The 21,853-nt window shown below is 45.8% G+C and overlaps 1 pseudogene; it reads right to left on the bottom strand.

Annotated features, from left to right (window-relative positions):
• Positions 1-3,893: 3,893 nt before the first annotated feature.
• LOC130021991 (zinc finger protein 91-like) overlaps positions 3,894-21,853 on the bottom strand; it is a 215,344-nt pseudogene continuing 197,384 nt past the window's right edge.

Below are 21,853 nucleotides of genomic sequence, written 5' to 3'. Positions count from 1 at the left end.
GGAAAATCCGCGGGAAGTGTTGCTGGGAGGAGCTCAGCAATCCACAAAAATGCCTTTTGGGTTTTGTTTTTAATCAGACCCAGTGATGCTTGGGATACCATAGGGGATGCTGGACATCGAAGGTAGGCGGCATCTGTAAGGCGAGCACCCTCCGTGATGCACTGCTGTTCTAGTCCTAATTAACTTCACTATGGACTCACAGTCACAATTTAACATACACACAATAAAACAATTTTTGGTGCGTACAACCATACAGCAGATAGGCATTTGCCTTGCATGAGGCTGAAAGGGGTTTATCCTTGTACACTGCCGTAAGCAACTTGTGAGAACCACCAGGAATAACTGCTGAGCATCCCCAGGCACCAAAAAAAAGAAAACTAAACTTCTTCCTATATTCAAAAAACATGGCAATGATCTAAAGGCAAAGATAAGCATGGTGTCAGATTAACTGAGTGGGGTCCAGAAAGGGTACCCGACCCTTTAGGAGTACAGTCAGGCTAGTTATACAGCCGGGGAAACAAGGGCCTTGAAACACATGGACTATTAGACATATCTGACAGATGAGGAAGAATGACAAAAAAGTCAAGAAAGCAAAGCACAGGATCTCTCCGTAATGAACAGCTCCGGGGAGGAGACTCCCCTACCCCATGCAACACCCCCACATCACATGTTCTAGGGATGAGAAGGGGACACTCAATGTCCAATGAGCAACTCAAAGATTTTGTGGACTGGAAGACTCCTGGGTTGGCCACATGCAAGGCAAGCATCCTACTTGCTCTACTATTGCTCTGGCCATTTCTAAATATATGGGAGAAAACAGGAAAAAATGGGAGAGCACTTACAAAGCTTTCAGGTTTAAGTCTCGGTCATACAGTGAAACACCCGTCCCTTCACCGTGCACATTTTCCACCACTAAAAAACCCAAGTATACCGCCATTCCACACCCTCCCCCTACCTGTGTGGCAGATAATTTCCACATTACTCTCGCTACTTTGATTACAGTCAATATTTTGACAAGAGACCCACCATTATTATTTGGGATTTTACCCCAGCACTCAGATCTGCTGAAAATGCAACAGTAGACAATTCATTTTCGATTGCTGGTTATAAATAACGTATGAATTTGAAATTCTGAAATTTTAACAATTAAATCTGGAGGGATTTCTGCCAAAACCAGCTGGTTTCCAAGATTTGTTCCCGAGTCTCTGGGATTATGGCCATTAAACAGCTTTATCACGAGCCAGATAGGAGGTTCTCTGGAATGACTTAGGGTATTGTTGGGGAGGTGAGGAAAGGGCCGGCTCCACCCCATCCTGAGAGGTCCCACGTATCTTGTGAGTTTGGGCCCAAACCTGACTTTCCAATGGCGTTTGGAGGAAGGAGGCCACTAAGCCGCCAAGGGAGAGCAGGTGGAGGGACAGCACCGATTCCCAATGGGGTGGCCTGGGGACAGTAACCTACTGCAGGGTCCAGACGCATTTCTGCTAAAAGGCGCTGGATTTCGAGATTTGTCTCTGAATTTCTGGGATCATTGCCATTACGCACCTGTATCACGAGCCACAGAGGCCAATCGTGAGCACCAGACAACTCGGGGTCTTGTTGGGGTGGGGAGAAAAGGGCCGTCTCCACCACCATCCCGCTAGGCCCTTCATGTCTCCTCACTGAGGGCCCAAACCTAACCGTCCAGAAGCCATTAGTGATGGCGGACACTGAGCCGCCAGGCACGAAACCTATTCCCATGTGAAATACCCAGCTTTGGTAAGCTACTGTGGGAACCAGACACATTTCTGCTGAAAACCGCTGGGTTCCGATATTTGTTTCTGAGTCTCTGGGATCATAGCCTATAAGCAGTTTGATCAGGAACCAGAGAGATCTTGCCTCCAATTATATAGCTGAGCCAGAAATGGTTTGTTGGTGTGTCTCGAACATACCTAACTTTTGGCCACTTACTTTCTTGGAAGACTTTGCCCAAAGTTTTTGGAGTCTGGCCAAAGGCATAGCAGCAATTTTGGGGTATCTGGAAGTCTGATGGTGCCATCAAGCTGCTTATGGACTCACCTTACAAACACAGATTGACCTGCTGGTGGTACCATACCCCTGAGAAGTAGAAATTCTATATATGGAAAAAAACATCAATAGTGGGGTTGGACACATTGTAAAGCAAGTAGGATGCTTGCCTTGCTGATCCAGGTCAAACATCCCCATTGCATAGGAACCCAGCAGCACCACAGAATAATTCCTGAGATGCAGAACCAGAAGTAACCTTGAGCATCAAAGAATCCCTTCCAACTCCCCTGAAAAAAGAAGCTATTAAAATTAATCCAAAGAGGGGCTGAAGTGATAGCAGAGCAGGTAGGACATTTGACTTGCACGTGACCAACCGGATTCAAATTCCAGCAACAATATGGCCCCCTGAGCTTTACCAGGAGTAATTCCTGAGTGCATAAGCCAGGAGTAATGCCATGTGCAAAGCTGTGTGTGACCCAAAAAGCAAAAAAAAAATTAAACCAAAGTGTAAATTTTCAGAGACAAATACCTCTCACTTGTCCAAATGCACCCCAAAGTCCCAACCCTAGCACGGAAGCCAATGAAAATGACCGACGGCAAAAGTATCCCTTTCCTTTGGGGGCTGCCCATGAACATATCTGGAGTTTCGATAAGTGTTATATCCAGTCCAAAGGCTCCAAACAGGGTCCTGCGCAGTCTCTAGTAGGGAGGAATGAGATGGCCAAGACCCCACTCTCTGCAGGCTCCTCACACCAAGGCCTGAAGTCTATGTGCCCACCCTCCAGTGCCATCTTGGACCGGAATGCGATCATGGCTGCAGGGGCCCTCAGGATAACGCACCCTCACCCATGGCACCTGCACCACAGAACAACCCCCAATGCACCACTCAAAAGCAGCACATCCCCTAAAGCCTGGATATCCAGAACAAGTAAAAACAAGCATGAAAGCGACCTAAAAGCTGGCATGACCTGCTGTTCAAGTTCTCAAACTGGGATTTTCAGGGCGCTCAAGCATTCCAAATCCTAACACAGAAAAGACTTAAGAATGAAGGTTCAACTGTTTTTTCATTTTCAAAGTATTCAACGCAGCATCTTGGTTGATTTCTGCCATAATTCTCGCTAACCAGCCCCTCTGGGCCAAGCCAGAAGCATAGCAAACAATAAGAGAGTAGTGAGCTGTGACAGCTCTGAGAAGGGGGGTGTTTCTGTACCTGATTATTCAGTCACCTTCCTCCTTATTTTCATCACCAGGACCCATTATTTACAAGTTAACACACAAGCAATTCCATGCACAAGAATACTGGCATAGGTGCAGCCAGGGTTAAAATCAGCAGGTACCTTTCACTGACATGAGGAGAAGCCTGTCGCAAGCAGGCAGGCTTACTTCCCTCTTAACTGCACTTTTTTAACACCCTTGACCATCGTGTCCAAAGGAAACTTGCTTGAATGACTTGTCCTGTTCTGTCATTAGAGACTGTTATTAAGGGATCAAACCATCCAGTATGAATTTTTGTTTATTAAGGTGTGAGGGGTACATTAAGTATTGAGGCCATACAGAGGCCTTCCCACATTCCTTACATATACAGTTTCTCTCCAGTGTGAATTTTCCTATGTACACTAATATTTGAGGCTGTAGCAAAGGCCTTCCCACATTCCTTACATATATATGGTTTCTCTCCACTGTGAATTCTCCTATGTACAGTCAATTGTGAGGATGAAGTTAAGGCCTTTCCGCACTCTAGACACATCTAATACTTCTCTCCATTATGAATTCTCATGTGTAGAGTAAGGAAAGAGAACCATGTGAATGCCTTCCCACATGTCTGACACTGATGAGGTTTCTCTCTGAGATGAATTTTCATATGTGCAGGATATACATATATGTGGTTTCTCTCCCGTGTGAATTTTCCTGTGGTCACTAAGTGTTGAAGCTACAACAAAGGCCTTCCCACATTCCTTACATATAAATGGTTTCTCTCCAGTGTGAATTCTCCTATGTACACTAAGATTTGAGGCTACAGCAAAGGACTTCCCACATTCCTTACATATATACGGTTTCTCTCCAGTGTGAATTCTTCTATGTACACTAAGACTTGAGACTGCACCAAAGGCCTTCCCACATTCCTTACATATATACGGTTTCTCTCCAGTGTTAACTCTCCTATGTACAGTAAGTTTTGAAGATGTAGCAAAGGCCTTTCCACATTCCTTACATATATATGGTGTCTCCCCAGTGTGAATTTTCCTATGTTCACTAAGAGTAGAGGCTAGAGCAAAGGCCTTCCCACATTCCTTACATATACACGGTTTCACTCCAGTGTGAATTCTCCTATGTACACTAAGGGTTGAGGCTACAGCAAAGGACTTTCCACATTCCTTACATATATACGGTTTTTCTCCAGTGTGAATTCTCATATGTACACGAAATGTTGAGGCTTCAGCAAAGGCCTTCTCACATTCCTTACATATATACGGTTTCTCTCCAGTGTGAATTCTCCTATGTATACTGAGGCCTGAGGATTGAGTAAAGGCCTTTCCACATTCCTTACATATATATGGTTTCTCTCCCGTGTGAATTTTCCTGTGGTCACTAAGTGTTGAGGCTACAACAAAGGCCTTCCCACATTCCTTACATATAAATGGTTTCTCTCCAGTGTGAATTCTCCTATGTACACTAAGATTTGAGGCTACAGCAAAGGACTTCCCACATTCCTTACATATATACGGTTTCTCTCCAGTATGAATTCTCCTATGTACAGTAAATTTTGAAGGTCTAGCAAAGGCCTTTCCGCATTCCTTACATATATATGTTTTCTCCCCAGTGTGAATTTTCCTATGTTCACTAAGAGTTGAGGCTACAGCAAAGGCCTTCCCACATTCCTTACATATATACGGTTTCTCTCCAGTATGAATTCTCCTATGTATACTGAGGCCGGAGGATTGAGTAAAGGCCTTTCCACATTCCTTACACATATATGGTTTCTCTCCAGTGTGAATGCTTCTATATATACTGAGGCCTGAGGATAGAGTAAAGGCATTACCACACTCCTGACATATATAAGGCTTCTCTCCACTATAGGTTTTCAGAGGTCTATTAAGACTAGACGTCTGAATAAAGGCCTTCCCACATGTCTGACATTCATGAGGTTTCTCTCCTTTATGAATTCCCCTATACATAATAAGATGTGATGATTGATCGAAGGCCTTCCCACATGCTTCACATGCAAATGGTTTCGCTCCTGAATTTATATGCATAAAGTCATGATGGAGTAACCCTTGACTCACACTTTGTTCTCGGGGCTGACTTTTCTGGGGATTCTCTCCACTGTGGTTTTCTAAGGGAACACCACAGTGCTGAGAAAATGGGGAGGCTCCCCCACATTCCTTACACCTAGATGGGTTCTGCTCACGGTGACTGTGGTTGAGGGTATGTTGCTGTTAGGGACTCACTATAAACAGTGCTTCTCTCCTTAGCAGGTGCCCCACCTGGGAATTTTGTGTCTGTGAACTGAGAATAACACACTCCAAGGAACTTTTTCCAGGAGAGGGCTTCTTCAGAGTGAGGTAGCTCTCGCCATTCTGATCACCCTCAGAAGACATCCCGCCTGTCTCGTCATCCTCATGGGGCTGAGGGCAGGATTGATCACTCGAGACATTATCATACAGGGCAGGATCAGAGACATTCCACTCGGGGTGGCAGCTTTCCTGTAGAACAACAGAGGATTCTAATTATTGACTCATTCACTGAGTCTTCCTGTCAAAAAAACTGAGCCCTTCAGATGTGGTTTCACACATATGCACCGCACAAATGCAATTACTGACATGAATTGTCTTACTATTGAATAACTTCATGTTTCTGTAAGTTGGACGTACAAAATTGATGGATAGAGAGTCAGTAAATTCTGTGACTTCCTCCACTTTAAATTAATGAAGGAATACAACTGGAAACAATTCCTTCTATAGAAAACGGATACATCCATTTCAAGAGAAAATGAAATACATCCACATGTGGGTTTGGTTAAAGCTCAGTGTGGAACCTGTGATGCAGGGGTGAAGACAACGCTGAATTGTCCCACAGCTGAGATAGACCACGTGGCCTTTGCAAAGCTCTCACCACAAGTGATGCCTTTCAGGATCAATGAAGTTTTTTTTTCCTTTGTTTTGTAGTTTCTATTTATAGGGGTTTGGGTGGGTGGAGGGGCACAGTGTCTAGGATCAGTTCTGTCGGTCTATGCTGCCTATAAGGTGTGCTGGGTAAGGAATATCCGTCCATGTGCAAAGCAATTATATTTCTCACTGCACCATCTCTAGGGCGCAGAAATTAGCTTTCTAAACAACTACCACTGTCAAGCAAATCAAAACTCACAGTATTTTTAAACATGGTTGATTTCAGCACCTAGTGAAGCTAAGGGTCCTCTACTCCAAGCATCAGGCTTTGGAATTCCTCCCTGCCATTTCCAGCCTTCCACCTTAACAATCACATACTTGGTCCACTCCTGCTGGCATAATAATATTTATTCTGAATTAGCGAATCTTACCAACACACTCGTACTTGCAGACCCCATTCCCAAATCAAAGTGCTGTAATGCCAAATCCTGAAGCCGCGGTTTCAGTTCTGAAACTGAACAAAACATGCAATTCAAGCACTTGTCAAAAAATGTAGCAAAATGATGCCATGTAGTTAAGAGTACATCTCTGTGGTTCTCAAATTCCAAAGAGTCCCACACTAAAGAAAAGATTCAGATAGTGGAAAACTGTGAGGATCTTGGCAATTCTACACTAGGTTTTGTTTTTGTTTTGAGCAGACCTGGTAATGTTTGGGGAACGAGGTTATTGAACAAATTATTGAACAGGTCACATTCAGGTGCTGCAAGGCACTCCCTGCTGTAATATCGTTCAGATCCAAACTAGCTCTGTTATGGTCTTACTTATTCGAAAGCCATGGAAGCAAATTACAGGATCATTTTGTGACTGACAGTCCAGGGGAATGAAGAGCAGCATGAGTGCGGCACAGACCCAAGAATCCAGAAGACCAAGGCCCCAGTCTCAGCAGTGTGTTTCCTACATGCTCAGCGCACCCATTCACTGCACAGGGCCTGAGCCAGGAAGGGTCCTCAGACACTCACCCGCACACACGCCTCTCCTCCCCAACCTCAGGGCTCCTCCTTCCAGCCAGGAGATCACCGCAGGCTTCATCCCGGAGTGCCCTGCCTGACAGAGACAGAGGCATGGATAAGTGACAGGGTAAAGGTGAAAGGTAAATCCCCATGTTTTCCTGATATAACTGGGCAAATATCTGAAAGGCATGAATAGAATGTCCATTTCCAACATGCCACATATTTCTACTTATTCGAGAGGTAAGACCCAAGAAAATACCACAAATACTCTAGACCTGGCCTTGTGTATGGTCAACAGATGTTTGATCAGCACAGTATATTGTTAAGTTTTTTTCTTGTTTGGGGTCTCATGTGGCAATGCTCAGGGGTGACTCCTGACTCTGTATTCAGAAATCAACGCTGCTGCTGCTCCGGGATGACATGGGATGCCAGGGATTTAACCCACGTGTGCCGCTTGCAAGAAAATCACTTTCCTCCCTGTACTGTCTCTCTAGGCCCAGCAGCACATGGAGATTCCTGAGCCCCTCATGACCTCATCACGTATTTCAGTAAAACTAAGTGCATAATAAATCTGGAAATGGCCAAGGGTGGCATGAGACCCTTATTTTTTTAAGCTAAAACATGTATCCAGACAGGGGTATAGTGCCGCCAGTAGATCAATTTGTACCTGTGAGGCAAGTGCATCAGCAGCCTGATGGCGCCTTCAGACTTCCAGATACCCCAAAATTGCTGCTGTGCCTTTGGCTAGACCCCAACAACTTGGGGCAAAGTTTACCAAGAAAGTAAACGGCCAAAAGTTAGGTATGTGGGAAACACACCCACAAACCAACTCCGGCTCAGCTATATAATTGGAGGCAAGGCCTCTTTGTTTTCTGATTCAACTGCTTAATGTCCGTAATCCCAGAGACTCAGAAACGAATCTCAGAACCAAGCGGCTTTAGGTAGAAACGCATCTGGTCCGTGCTGTAGGCTACCGGTGCTGGGCCAACCCAGGTGGTAATAGGTTTTGTGCCTTGGCCTGTTCCCCCTGTCGGCCCAGTGGCCACCATCCTTCAGAAGCCACTGGATAGTCAGATTTGGGCCCCCAGTGACGAGACACACAGGGACTCACGGGATGGGGGTAGAGCCAGGCTTGTTCTCCCAACTCCAATGAGACCCCAAGTCATCACCCACGAATGGCCTCTCTGGTTCCTGATCAAGAAGCTTAATGGCCATGATCCAAGAGACTCAGAAACAAATCTCAAAACCCAGTGGCTTTTGGTAGAAATGCGTCCGGACCCCACAGTACGTTACTGTCACCGGGCCACCTCAGGGAAGAAAGGGTGTTGTCCCTCCGCCTGCTCTCTCTTGGTGGCTTGGTGGCCGTCATCCTCCAGAGGCCACTGGAGAGTCAGGTGTGGGCCCGCAGTGATGAAACTTGTTGGGCCTCACAGGATTACGGGGCAGCCGGGCCTGTCCTCCCCACTCCAACGAGACCAAGTCATCGCCCACGAACGGCCTCTCTGGCTTCTCAACAAGCTGCTCAATTGCCATGATCCCAGAGACTCAGGAGTAGATCTCGAAACTCAGTGGCTTTTGGCAGAACTCGCTCCAGATTTAAGTGTTAAAATTTCATAATTTCAAAACCACATGGCCCTACTGTAGCCACGCGACATCATATGTTATTCATAACCAGCAATAGAACACAAATTGTCTATTGTTGCCCTTTCAGCAGATCTGAGTGTTGGGGTAAAATCTCAAATAATAATAGTGTGTCTGGTGTCGAAATATTGAATGTGATCAAAGTAGAGAGAGAGTAATGTGGAAATCATCTGCCCCACAGGTAGGGGGAGGGTATGGAATGGGGGTATACTGGGGTTTTTGGTGGTGGAGAATGGGCACTGGCGAAGGTACAGGTGTTTCATTTTATGACCAGGACTTAGACCTAAAAGCTTTGTAAATGCTGTCACGGTGATTCAATAAGTAAAATTATAAACAATGAAAAAAAAGTAAGATGGAGTTCGTGCACAATTCAATCAGCTCCTGCTATGTAGGAGTAAATAGCAGTACTCCTACAAAAAAATGTATCCATAAAGAGAGCAGAGCAGGAGTTTCTCACCGCCAATCCAGTTGCGAAACCCGATATCATCTAGGGTCCCTCATGCCAGCCAGGAGTGATCCCTGAGTGCAGAGTCCAGGAGCAAACCCTAAGTCCTGATGAAATCTCACAAGAACCATTAGAAGTAAATCCAAGCACTGAAATAGGGCAGCGTCTAATGAGTTGAGAGACGAGATATCAAATCCGCTGTGGTGGGAGAGAGATAGTACAGCACATAGGACAGAAGCGCTGCATACACATGTGGGTTTAATCCCAGGGAGCCCATATGGTCTTGGAGCAAGGCCAGTTGTGGATACTGAATACACAGGCAGAAAAAATCCCTAATCCCTAAGAAAAAAAGAAAATGCAAAAACTGTGAGTGACTGGTGCAAAAGTTCTGGGGGTGAGCACCAACATTTTAAGTTTCAAGAGGTTTCAGTCCACGGTACCCCATGGCCCCTGACTCTGTGCTAAAGGAATCATCCTTTAGCACAGAGCAAGGAGAACTGTGGACTGTGCCCCCAAACAAAGGAAAGAGCAAAACCAATTAAACACACAAAATTTCGCGTAGTATACAAAGTAAATTGATTCACCAATGGATGGTTCTATTTAAAGAGACCTGAGCGATAATTGGGGAGATAGGGATCTTCCCATGGACACAGTTGAAACAGCTTGATGTGAATCACCCCATAGGGTCCGGCTACCCAACAAGAGTAATTCCTGAGGACAAAGCTGAGAGTAAACCCTGAGTATCCACAGGTGAACCCTAAAAAAACGAGAGAGGAAAGAGCTACTGCATGGCTGTCCAATATCCCTGCCCGTCACAGAGCTACTGTTGAACACACAGCTGCCACCCAACCCCCAGGGAGCCCACGCGGGTCTGTTCAGACACGGTTGGCTCCACACTGCTCTCACCGACAGCATGTAGATGTTGGTAGGTCTCCAGCATCACGTCCCTGTACAGCTTCTGTTGAGAGACTTCCAGGCATGACCATTCCTCCAGGGTGAAGTTCACAGCCATATCATTGAAGGTCAGTACATCCTGACTCAGCACACGGAGAGGGTGGGAGTCAGAATCTATCTTAGCCTCATTCCCACTACTCTGAGGCCAGGACCCAGGTCCTATACTGTCGCTGGGCCTCCCCTCTCCGAATGAACCAGCCTCCATGCACACGAATGGCTGACGGGCCCCAGAAATTACAATAGGCACCTGGATCTGCTAAAGTGGGAGGACGTTATACAGAAGGTTCTTGAATGTATCTGCTTTTCCTGGTAACCCCAGGGCCAATTCGAGCACCACTGGTCCAGTGGGCACTGTAGAGAGGATCACCTGAACACAGACTTGTACGATCCAAAAGACTATCACTGGGTGTAGCAAAAACCACTGCACGCTCACCGCTGCACCCCCAAAGCACATGACCACTAGGATTGAGAACGTGAAGTCCATATAGACAACTACTCGGAGCAGTGCATGGCATGTGTGCCTATAGGAACTCACTGCTCAGGACCGCCCCAAATCCTGCTCAAAGAAGGTAGAAATTTCTGGACCCCAACATCTCTACTGGCCTCAGAGATCCTTGGCTCTTTCTCCTTGGGATCACCGCATGCCCAAAAATCCACATACAAGATTATGTGAACTATATGACCGAGCAGGTAGTCTCTCCAAAGTAGGAAGGACAAAACAGGAGAAAAGCAAGTCTGGGGGCCCAAGTCACTGTAGTTGCCAGGGCGCAAATGGGGCCAGACCACCCCAGGGTGCTCTGAGGCCAGTCAGTTGTGAATCCAGAGCACAGAGTCAAGAAGACAGCTGATGACAAAAACAATGCAAAAGAAACCGAAGCAGCAGGTTGGCGTAACAGAACAACTGTTCCGGGGACGGCACATAGGACTGGCAATCCCCAACATCTCATATGGTCCCACAAGCACTGCCAGGGGAAATGCCAGAGTGCAGCACAAGGAATGATTGCTAGAATCCTTGCTCTGCCACCACTAATAAAACAGAATACCCAAGATGAAACCTTTAGACCTCCAGCATCCCAATGGTCACCTAGACCTGTCAGGAATGAGTATTGAGCACTGAGCTTTGAGTACTCCTCATGCACCACTGGGTCGGCCCCAAAGCCAAATAAAACAAAACAAACATACACAAAAGCAGCTTCAAACAGCAGAATGGGACGGTCCGATCGGAAGTCTCATCTTGGAATCTGTCCAAAAGAAACTCAAAACAGATGGCCCAGGAAGCCTGGGCACACCTGGTACTACCTCATGTCATTCTATCCGTCTACTCCTATCTGGGGATGGTTTATCAGAAACCGCGACACCATCTTCTCCTGTCACTGTTGTTCTGAGGATCAGCAGGAGGCTCCGTGCAAAGACCTGGAGAAATCAGAACAGTGAGCACCAGAGAGGAGCACCTCCTCCCACTCCTGAGCTCAGACTAGCCACAGCCTCAGGCACAGCCTAACAATTCCACCTCTGGGAGACAATGGCAGAAGCTCCTGTCTTTGCTGGGGATGCAAATTTTGTTGGCATCTGTGCTGCACTTCAGGAGAGAAGCCTGGGCCCAGGCTACAGGGGAGGAAAAGACAGACTTCTCTGATCCCCGGATTCTTCTCTGGCTCCCACAATAAAGTCCCTGTAGGCCCTGCCAGGGTCGGACTCTCAGCCCAGGAGCTCCCGAATATTAGCGCCCCCCTTCAGGCTGGCTGCAGTGCTGCCCCCAGGGAACCGTAGCCTGGAATGTTATTCAACCTTGTAACTTAGAGTGGACAAACCTTTGACACTCTCTTGCAGGGTAGACCGGGACATGCACTTGGGCACTGTGTCCCGGGGACCTCAGTATTTGCCACAATGGCAGGTGTCGTCTGCTCAAGGAGAGATGAAGAGTCAGGGGTGATTTGTAGCTTGATATGAGGGAGCTGAAATTCAGAAAAAGATACACCAGTATTGTGGTTAGAAGGCAATAATGTGAACTGGGTGCTTGACTAGATGAACTGATCAATCCTCTGCATCCCATATGGCCCCCAGCAGCGCCAGGGATAATACCTGAGCTTAGAGACTTGAGTAAGTCATGAGCATCTCCGCGTATGTGCCCTCTCTCTCCCCCCAAAATCTAAAGAACCAAAAATAGCCCCCGAAACACAATTTCATTGGCAAACCTCAGACACCTGCAAGCCCCCTTCCCCCATCCACCGCATGACCCGGGCTCTCACGGCAGACAATGAAGATGACCAACAACAGGTCTCCTGCCATTAGGTGGAGGGGCTGAAGCTCTGCCCCTCAAATCTGGAGATTCTACAGAAGCGAGCTTAGGGCCGATGGTTCAAACATGGGACTGCTGGGAGGGTTGGGACGGCCAAGCCCCTGGCTGAGTCCCACATTCACCCACTGTTGCCCCATCCTGGAGCTGGATACGATCGGGGCCAAAGAGACACCCCAGAATCACGAACTCATAACTGTCACTCCTGAACCCTGAGACAGCCCCCACTGCACCCCCAAAGCTCGGCGTCCCCCTAAAAGCTCCACCACACCTCAGGATCCACCTGGATGTTGGTGAACAAGACAAAAACCAGCGCAAAAGCGCCCCCCAAGTTGGCTCAGCCCCTCAGCTCAGAGTATGGAAACGGGAAGGTGCGGGGTGCTCACAGGAGGTTGCTCTAGTCCTGCAACTAAATCCTTCTTCAGTGCCCCCTTCCAGGATGGGGCGCAAATTTTACTTGTCCTCTGCCAAGTGAGCAACAGCCCCAGTGTCTGTGTCAGGGATGGAAAATGAACCATGACATTTATGACATCACTTATGACATCACTTCCGTTTCCATTAGGTACCTCAAAGAGCCAGAGTCTAGGCACTGAGAACCTTTATGTCACCCAGGTGAATCTGTGCTGCAAGGGGGATGGACTCGAATAAAGGAGTGGAGAGGCAAATGCTGGACTGGTCTGTCACACACTGGGGTGTTAGGGGTAAGGAGAAGTCCCCTGATCCTGCATTGTCAACGAACATCGAACCAATGATATCTAAACACAGAGTGTTACCCTGACTCCTGTCAAATGATACCTGAGCTCAGAGACAAGAGTAAACACTGAGCACTGTAGGCTGTGGTGAAAAATATAACAAGAAAAAAAGCAAATTCTACCGAAGGGAGGAAAAATGATGTACAAAGACAAATTTGAGAGTGAAACACTAAAAGAGTCAAATTTCTGGTCCTTAAAAATCTCCTATTCTTAAAAAAAATCTCCTATTCTTGGGGCTGGAGAGACAACACAGCGGGTAGTGTGTCTGCCTTGCACGCGACAAAACCGGGTTTGATTCCCAGCATCTCATATGGTCCCCTGAAAATTTCCAGGATTAACTCCTGAGTGCAAAGCCAGGAGTAATCCCTGTGCATTGCCTGGTGTGACCCAAAAAAACAAAAAAATCCCCTATTTTTCATCTATCCCTGCGACAGAAATGCACAGTTTCTCCTGAATCCCTATTGTTCTTTCACCATTGTTTGTGCATATATATGTGTATATATAAGTGTGACTTTGTGTGATTTTTGTTTCGGGGCCACAACCAGCAGATTCAGGGCTTACTCCTAGCTCTACATGCAGGAATCAATCTGGGACAGACCATATGGGATGCAGGGGATAGAACCTGGGTCGACTGCTTGGATGGTTAAGTCGTTACCCACTGTACTATCGCTCCGGCCCTAAGTAAATGTGCTCCTAGCACACCCAGTGGGATTACTGAGCAAATGTCCTTACTCCTGGAAAACTAAAACTTTCTTGCTTAAAAAAACAAAACCCTTTACCCTGGTTGGATTCTAGTTCTAAACAATTTAGGTTTAACATTGGTTCATCATTTCTCCTCTGCAACATGGAGCTGAGGCTTACTGAGTAACACCCATCCCAATCACTCCCATTTCCTTAGTATTCATCTTTAATTTCCCTGTGCTCTGCTTCCCCTATATGTTAATCACCCATTTCCCATAACCACAACCTGTGAATTGTAAAGTCAGATTCTTCAGAGATCTCTGGATTTTGTATTTGGAAGTGAAATGTTGACTTTCTCTTTCCTTTATATCCTCTGCAGTTTACTTTAGACAAATATCCTTTTTTGATCCTGGACAAGGACCAGTGCAGTCCCAGATTGGGAAGATTGTGCTGGGAGGATTGGGATGGCCATACCCCCAGCCCTCAGCTTTGTATAGACAAACAAAGGCGATATTATGCTTTTGTAACTTCAGAGTTAATTGACTGCAGACAGTATTTACTCTTGGGCATTGTCATGTTTATGAGACTTAAGCCTTAGCTGCCCTTTGTTCTTAGAACCCCAAAAGAGAATGGATGGACCCAAGAGAGCTGTGAGCTACCCTGGCATTGAAAAGGGACAGGTAAGCACCATAACAAATTCCATTATGACACAAACATAAGATACTGAATAAGGATCCTGCTGTGGTTAGAAAGGACTAACCTGTACTGGGGAGTGTAGTCTGGGAGCTATAGGAAATATCCCCAATAGAGACACCCTATAAACTTAATAGATCTTTTACTGTGTCCATTCAAAATGAACATAAACAGTAAGTGTAAATTTAAGATGACTGTTTCAATGAATATTAATTAAGCAAAGAAAAAATATGTCCTTAGAGAAAATCCTGCCCTTGAGATGATCTCTCCTTGGAGTTAGATTTTTGGCTTAGAAGTTTCCCCTGAGGGAAGGGCTTTACATCCTTTGATTGTACAACCACATCTCTGCGTATTTGCTACCCCTGACTATATGGGATGGGCTGGAGAATAAAGACCGTGGGAGACGGGTGAGGAGAGGGAATGAGGAGGAGTGGGAGACTGGTATATGTACGCAGGAGAACGGAATAAAGAGCAACTCATCACTGTGAGTCCACAACGTAAAATGTGGGGGTGCGGTGAGGTGTTGGTGGCCCAGTGCTGCCTCCACAACTCCGGAACCCTTCCCAACAGAGACAGAGTGAAAGGAAGACAGAAAATCACAGCCTGATGGTAAAAGTTACCTGTTTATTGCAGAACAGCTACCATACTTAGAGAACACCTGAGAGGGCATGAGGTAAGGACATAGAAATGACTGATCATTTACGCAGATAAATATTTGGCAGAGAAAATTCTCATGGGGAGATTCACCCAAGGAGATACTCTGTCTCTTATCTTTTCCTCTAGTTGTAAAAGTTATCAACACTTGTAGTTGTTTGGATAAACACAGTAAGAGACAAAGATCCCAACACTTAGTTCTCTGGGCTTTGACAGCAATTAAGGATTTTTAATTTTTTTTTGCTTTTTTGGGTCACACCCGGTGATATAAGGGGTTACTCCTGGCTCTGCACCCCTGGTGTTGCTCAGGGGACCATATGGGATGCTGGGAATCGAACCCGCCTGCACGGCAAACACCCTACCTGCTGTGCTATCTCTCCAGCCCCCAGAGCAAATAAGGCTTTTAACACTTACTTCTCTGGGCTCTGAGAGCAAGCATGGCTTTTACTGTAAATCCCAGACTAAGTCTTCAGGCCAATTCAACTTGTCCTTCTCCATAGGGGTACTGTCTCTAACACTGTCACAGTTTGCATCAAGAACACGTATACGTGCTTTCTAGAATGATCCATTTCGAAGCCAGGGTAGTTTTCCCATTTGCCCCGGGTCCATCCAAATCCCACGGCAGAACCTCCCTTTTGAGGTGTTGCAACTGAAGCCCGAGTCAAGTAATGATGACCAAGAAATTATGCCCAGTGGTAGATATACTTGAGTCCATCAACTCACAAATATAAGCATTGATGGTCTTTCTGTGTTTAACCAAAGAACAGTGCTGTAGAGTAAAAACATAAATAATCTATACGGGAAAGAGGAAAGCAGGTACAAATATACAGCACCTCAACTACAAAGTAGTACAAATACAAAGTTGAGAATTACCAGAAAGTTATGGTTTATAAGTAATCAAGACTGACCTGGGGAACTGAGACAACAGGAGGGAAAATACAAAGGAAATGTTAAAGATAAACTTTGACTAAATTAGGGATGTTAGCAAGGACATGATAAGCGTCACTGGGAAGAGGAAAAGGGGCAATTCATAGATGAAGCCTAAAACACCTTGGGTTAATATCCAGCAGATCACCAACACCCTGAACACTGTTTCCTTCTTCAATCCTCTGTCACCCTTCACCGGCCAGTGTGGTGAGACCAATCACAGCCACCAAGGGCACGCAGCACATGTCCAGACATTATTTGAACACAACTCTCAGTACTCAGTGTGCCCTCCCGTTGATCGTCGATTTGCTCGAGCGGGCCCAGTAACGTCTCCATTGGAGACTTTGTTGTTACTGTGTCTGGCATATCGAATACTCTCAGTAGCTGGCCGGGCTCTCCGAGAGGGGCGGAGGAATCGAACTCGGGTCGGCCATGTTGGCTGCATGCAAGGCAGACGCCCTACCCGCTGTGCTATCGCTCCAACCCCGTGCTATCGCTCCAACCCTGTGCTACTCAGTGTAATAGCTGTGTTTTCCCTGATCAGGGAGAGAGGAAGATTCGGGGTGCAATTTTCAAGTTTATTTTAGGATACAGATATTCTACGTTAGAAAAAAAAAACAATGTGGAGTCAGAGATTGTAAGCTGTGAGGGGCGCTTCCCATGCTGACCCAGATGGATATTCGGCATCTCACATGACCCATAAAAAATTAAAAAAAAAAATTCCAGAGTGCTGCTCCTGAAGTAAGCCCTGAGATTCCACATATGTGCCCAAAATACTAGCAAAAATAGACCCAAAGTAAATTTTCATTTGCAAATCGCAAGGACCCCTAGAACCACACACAAGTGACGGTCTGGAAATCAAGGAACCGAGGGCTACAGTGTCATTTGCCATTAGGGAGCTGCCCCGCTGCCCCTCAAAAATGAACAGTCCTTTTATAGTTTTGGATGCACCGCTGACGATATGAATGAGAAACTTGACTCTGCACTGAGGCACCCGTCCGGGTCAAGCTTGGAGGTCGATATTGGATGGGCCAGATGCAAAGCAAACGCCCTAACCGCTGTGCTATTTCTCCGGTCCTCTAAGTGAATCTGCAGCTTCTACAGTAGTGAGGTCCGGTTCAAAGCATCCAGGACAGGGCCCAGCACATCCCCGAGCTGGGAAGATAGGGACGGCCCAACGCCCCCCCCCCCCACTCGGCCCAGCGCCCACCCGCCACTGCCCCACGGCAGAGCTGCAGGGGATCCCCAGAACCACGCACTCACGCCCGTGACCCCTGCGCCCCGGCACAGCCCCCACTGCACTCACCAAAGCTCCGTGTCCCCCACAAAACCCTGGCAGGCTCAGGAACCACCGGAATATCAGTTGAAAAAGGAGCTTAAAAGTGTCCTTAGAGCTTCCTTGGCCCCACCCCTCAGTGCAGACACCGGGAGGCGCAGGGCGGGGAGCTCACGGGAGGCCACTGGTGTACTGCCATGAAAACGGCCTTCACAGACACCTTTCACATGGGACAGCCTCCTCTCCCTTCACCTGCGTAACAAACAGATGCCTGATCCAGAGTCTTGCACACAAATACCTAAATGCCATGCTGTTACGTCACTTCTGCTTCTGCAAGCAGCCTTAAAGGGCCAGACAGGAGCTGCGCAGAGAACAACTAGGAAAAAGCAGGTAAATGTGTAAGGCCGGTTGGCTCGAGAGAAAGCACAATGGATAGGGTGTTTGCCTTGTACACAGCTGACCCAGGTTCAATCATCTGGATTCTATATGGACCCATTTTGGTGTATAACAGATTGTTAGGATGTTACTACTTCCAAAGTGTAAGTCTCAAAACATTTACCCTCAATGTTTGTGTAAATCAAATGGAAAACTGAATACAATGAGTGTAGATATGCTACAGCGAATGAAGTGCTTCCTTATACATGGCTGAACTGGACACAAATTATAGACAGCACAGCGGGATGTGACTCCCAGAACATAACATACAAGGGCCCGAAGAATGGGGAATTGGCTGTCTATCCAACATCAAAAGGGTTCACCGCAGCATCCTCGTTGATCTCTGCCATGATCCTCTGCAAACCAGGGCCTCTGAGCCAAGTCAGAGTCACAGCAAAGAATGAAACCATGGTGATTCTTGACAGTACACAGCAAAATGCAATGTCTGTACCTATTTACTTCTTATTTAATTCCTTCCACCTTGCTTTATCACTAAGAACCATTATTTACCAGTTAAGATACTGGGAAGTCCACATGCCAGGACATTGTCATAACCATAGTGCAGGGGATAATCAGCAAGTACCTTTCACTTTGATAATAGTATCACCGGAAGCTTTCACACATAACAGGATTATTTCCTTCCTTATTGTACTTTTGTCTTAATCCCCACCCACTTGTTGAAACTAAAATTGTTTTACCTCAGGGCTCTCTTCTGACGCCGGCCATTGTTTCTATGGAAGTGATTGATCCAGCATAACTTTTATATTTACTAAAGCCTGAGGGAGCATGAAGGCCTTCCTATATTCCTTACCTACAGGATTTTCTCCAGGATTCTCTTTAAAGTCGCAGGTGCGAATAATGTGCTTTCCACGTTCTTACATAAATATATATATTCTTACATATATATAAATATATTTATATATAGCTGCTCTCCAGTGTGAATTCTCCTATGCATAAGGGCAGAGGATCCAGGAAAGTCCTTCCCACACTCCTGACAGATATAAAGTTTCACTGCAAAATGACTTTTCACATGTGCAGTAAGGGCTGAAGACAAACTGAACACCTTTCCACATTACTTACACTTATGAGATTTCTCTCCACTGTGAATTTTCCTGTTCAGAAAGCTATGCCAATTGTATCAAAATCTTCCTGCAGTCATTTCATATATAAGGCCTCAATCCAGGATAAATTTTTCTCACACAACAAAGCTTGAAGATTGAGTAAAAATCTTCCCACACCCCTACATATGTTTTCTTCGAGTATGAATTTTCCTATGTTTAATAAGGAGTTAGGGGAAAGTGAAGGCTTTGCCAAAGTCATAACAAACATAAGGTTTGACTCCAGTATGAAAATTTCAGTGTCACAAAAGGATTGTGAAATAAGCAAAGGCCTTGCCACACTATTTACATATATATATATATATATATATATATATATATATATATATATTCACTGCAATGTGCATTTTCTTATGGACAAAAAAGTTTGAATAGTAAGTAAAGACCCTCCCACAGTAGTGACACTAATAGTGTTTCATTCCTGTATGAACTTTTCTATGCTCAGAAAGACCTGAGAAGAAATGAAAGGCCTTTCCACCTACCTCACATATAAGGGTTTTCTATGAAACAGAAATTATGAAAACTAAGACTTCACGAAGAAGCAAAGACCTTCCTACATTGCTCACAAGTATTAGTTATCTCTCCAGTGTGACTTTTTCTGTGCACTAAGGCTTGTGGTAGAAGCAAAGACTTTCCACTCCATATATGCATATGGTTTCTTTCCAGTGTGACTTTTTCTGTGCATACTAAGATGTATAAGTCAGAGAAAGGCCACAGCACATTCCTTACATGCATACGGACTCTCCAGTATGAAATCTCCTGTGTATAAGGTATGAGGATCCATTGAAGGCCTTCCCACAGTCCTTACACTTAAACGGTTTCTCTCCTGTGTGGATGTTCACATAGTCCGACCGGGGTCACGCTGGACTCAAAAGTTTGTCCTCAGTGCTTAAATTTCTGGGGATTCTATCCATTATGGGTTGATATGGGAAAGTGATGGTACTGAGGACATGTGAAGAGTGATCTTCTGATCAACCTCAGAAGACATCCCACCTGTCTCGGCATCCCTGTGGGGATGAGGGCCAAATAGCTCACTTGAGCCTTTATCACAGTGTGCAGGATGAAACATTCCACCAGGATTGGCTACTGCCATGTAGAAGAACAGAGAAGGATTCCAAATATTAGTCTATGCCATGAGAGTTTTCTTGTCAATAGAAATGAAGCTCTGCAGGAAAGTAGCTGGTAGGGTACAGGACAATAAATTTCTTGGGGAAGTGATAAATCCAGATGGGGATGAAAGCGATGGCTCCGGATCCAACCCTGGGGATTCAGAGAGGAACTGGCATAGTAGAAACCCAGAGAGCTGGAGTCATGAAATAGGAGCAAAAGCTGGTAAGAATATCAGAGAGCAAGGTCCGGCCAATGCTCCACCCCTTGACAACATGCGAGCAGTGGACTCTCAGTTACAAAGAAAAACCCAGGAGGTAGTTTCAGAAACATGATTTCAAACTGAGAGTATCAGGCTAGTACAGTGCATTGCATGCAGTCAATCTAGTACAATGTTCATAATTCCAAATGGTCCCCTGAGCACCATCTGACTAATAGATGGAGGGAATTTTGCTCTATCCAATCATAAATGTTTCCTTTTTTAACCTCTAATATTAGTAAAGTGACATGAGTGGGACCCAGGAATGTGACTGACTTTGTGAGTAATCACAGGTAAACGGAATGGTCTGCTGGGATGTGAAGAGCTTGGAACCTGACCCATATTCCCACTTATAAAAGATTTCATCAAGACGCCCCTTCCATCCTTTCAAATGACATTCTGGGCACAGTTACATGCATCTAAATTCTCCAATTGAGACCAGAGCAACTGTAGATCTGGGTAGGGTGTTGCTTGAACATGGCCAACCTAGGTTCAATCCCAAGGATCCTGTAAAGTCTCCCGGAGCACCATCAGAAATAATACCTGAGTGCAGAGCCAGGAGAAACAACTGAGGATCACCAGGTATTGTAGGATAATAGTGGTTTGCCCTTACTCCCTGCCCGGTGAGAGCTTATGTTTGTTGATTGCCCATAACCTTTCAATTACCTTTGTCTCCTGATAATACTTTGAATTGTAAAGATTGTCTTTCTCTTCTCCTTAATGTCTTTTGCATGGTTAGCTATTTCAGAGTAATTGCTTTTTGTATGGATACAGGAAGACAGTTACAAAGACAAGCCTGAGCTTGAGAGTTGATGGTCTCCAGATAATATTACATCCTGGACATCTGCTCTTTTGACTGAAGCCTCAGTTGCCCTTACTTCCTCAACTCCAAAAGAAGGGTCCTATGAGGGGCTAGATGGACCCAGGGCAAGTGGTGAGCTAGCTACCCTGGCATCGAAATGGGCCTGGCCAAAGTACCATAATGCTTATCTATAAGAGCCTGGTCATGGACAAATTCTGTCATGAATCAAAAAGTAATAACTAGACTTGGACGCTGCTGGGATAAGTAGTGATTGATCCGGCCTGAGCACTGTAGTCTGAATCTGTGGTGAGAAGTCCCCAGGAGAGTCACCAACAAGCCTAAAAGTGTCTATTACTGTGTCCATACAGAATGGTAATCATTAGGAAGTAAAACGAAATATATCAATTAAGTTGCTGGTCTAAGGAGAGAAGTAACACACCCTAAGGTCTGCTTTTCCTTCGTGGGCTGCAGGTGATGGGGAAGTCTGGAAAACCATTTTTCATTGCGCTTCCCGTGGGGAGGCGTGGATTGGGGTCGTGTTGAGAAAAGAAAAAGAGCAGCTTCAGGGAGACAGGGGGAATGAAGGAGACTGAGAAAAGGGATGGTCCTACTCCACCCAGATCCCCTATCTTCCAGTATGTAGGTGTTACACCCACCAACTGCCCCCGGTGCTCTGTAATCCCATCAATG

This window comes from Sorex fumeus, unplaced genomic scaffold (assembly GCF_029834395.1).
Source record: "Sorex fumeus unplaced genomic scaffold, SorFum_2.1 ptg000019l, whole genome shotgun sequence".
Taxonomy (NCBI): domain Eukaryota; kingdom Metazoa; phylum Chordata; class Mammalia; order Eulipotyphla; family Soricidae; genus Sorex; species Sorex fumeus.
The sequence above is the reverse complement of the archived record's forward strand: the minus strand, read 5'-3'. Positions and strand labels throughout refer to the sequence as shown.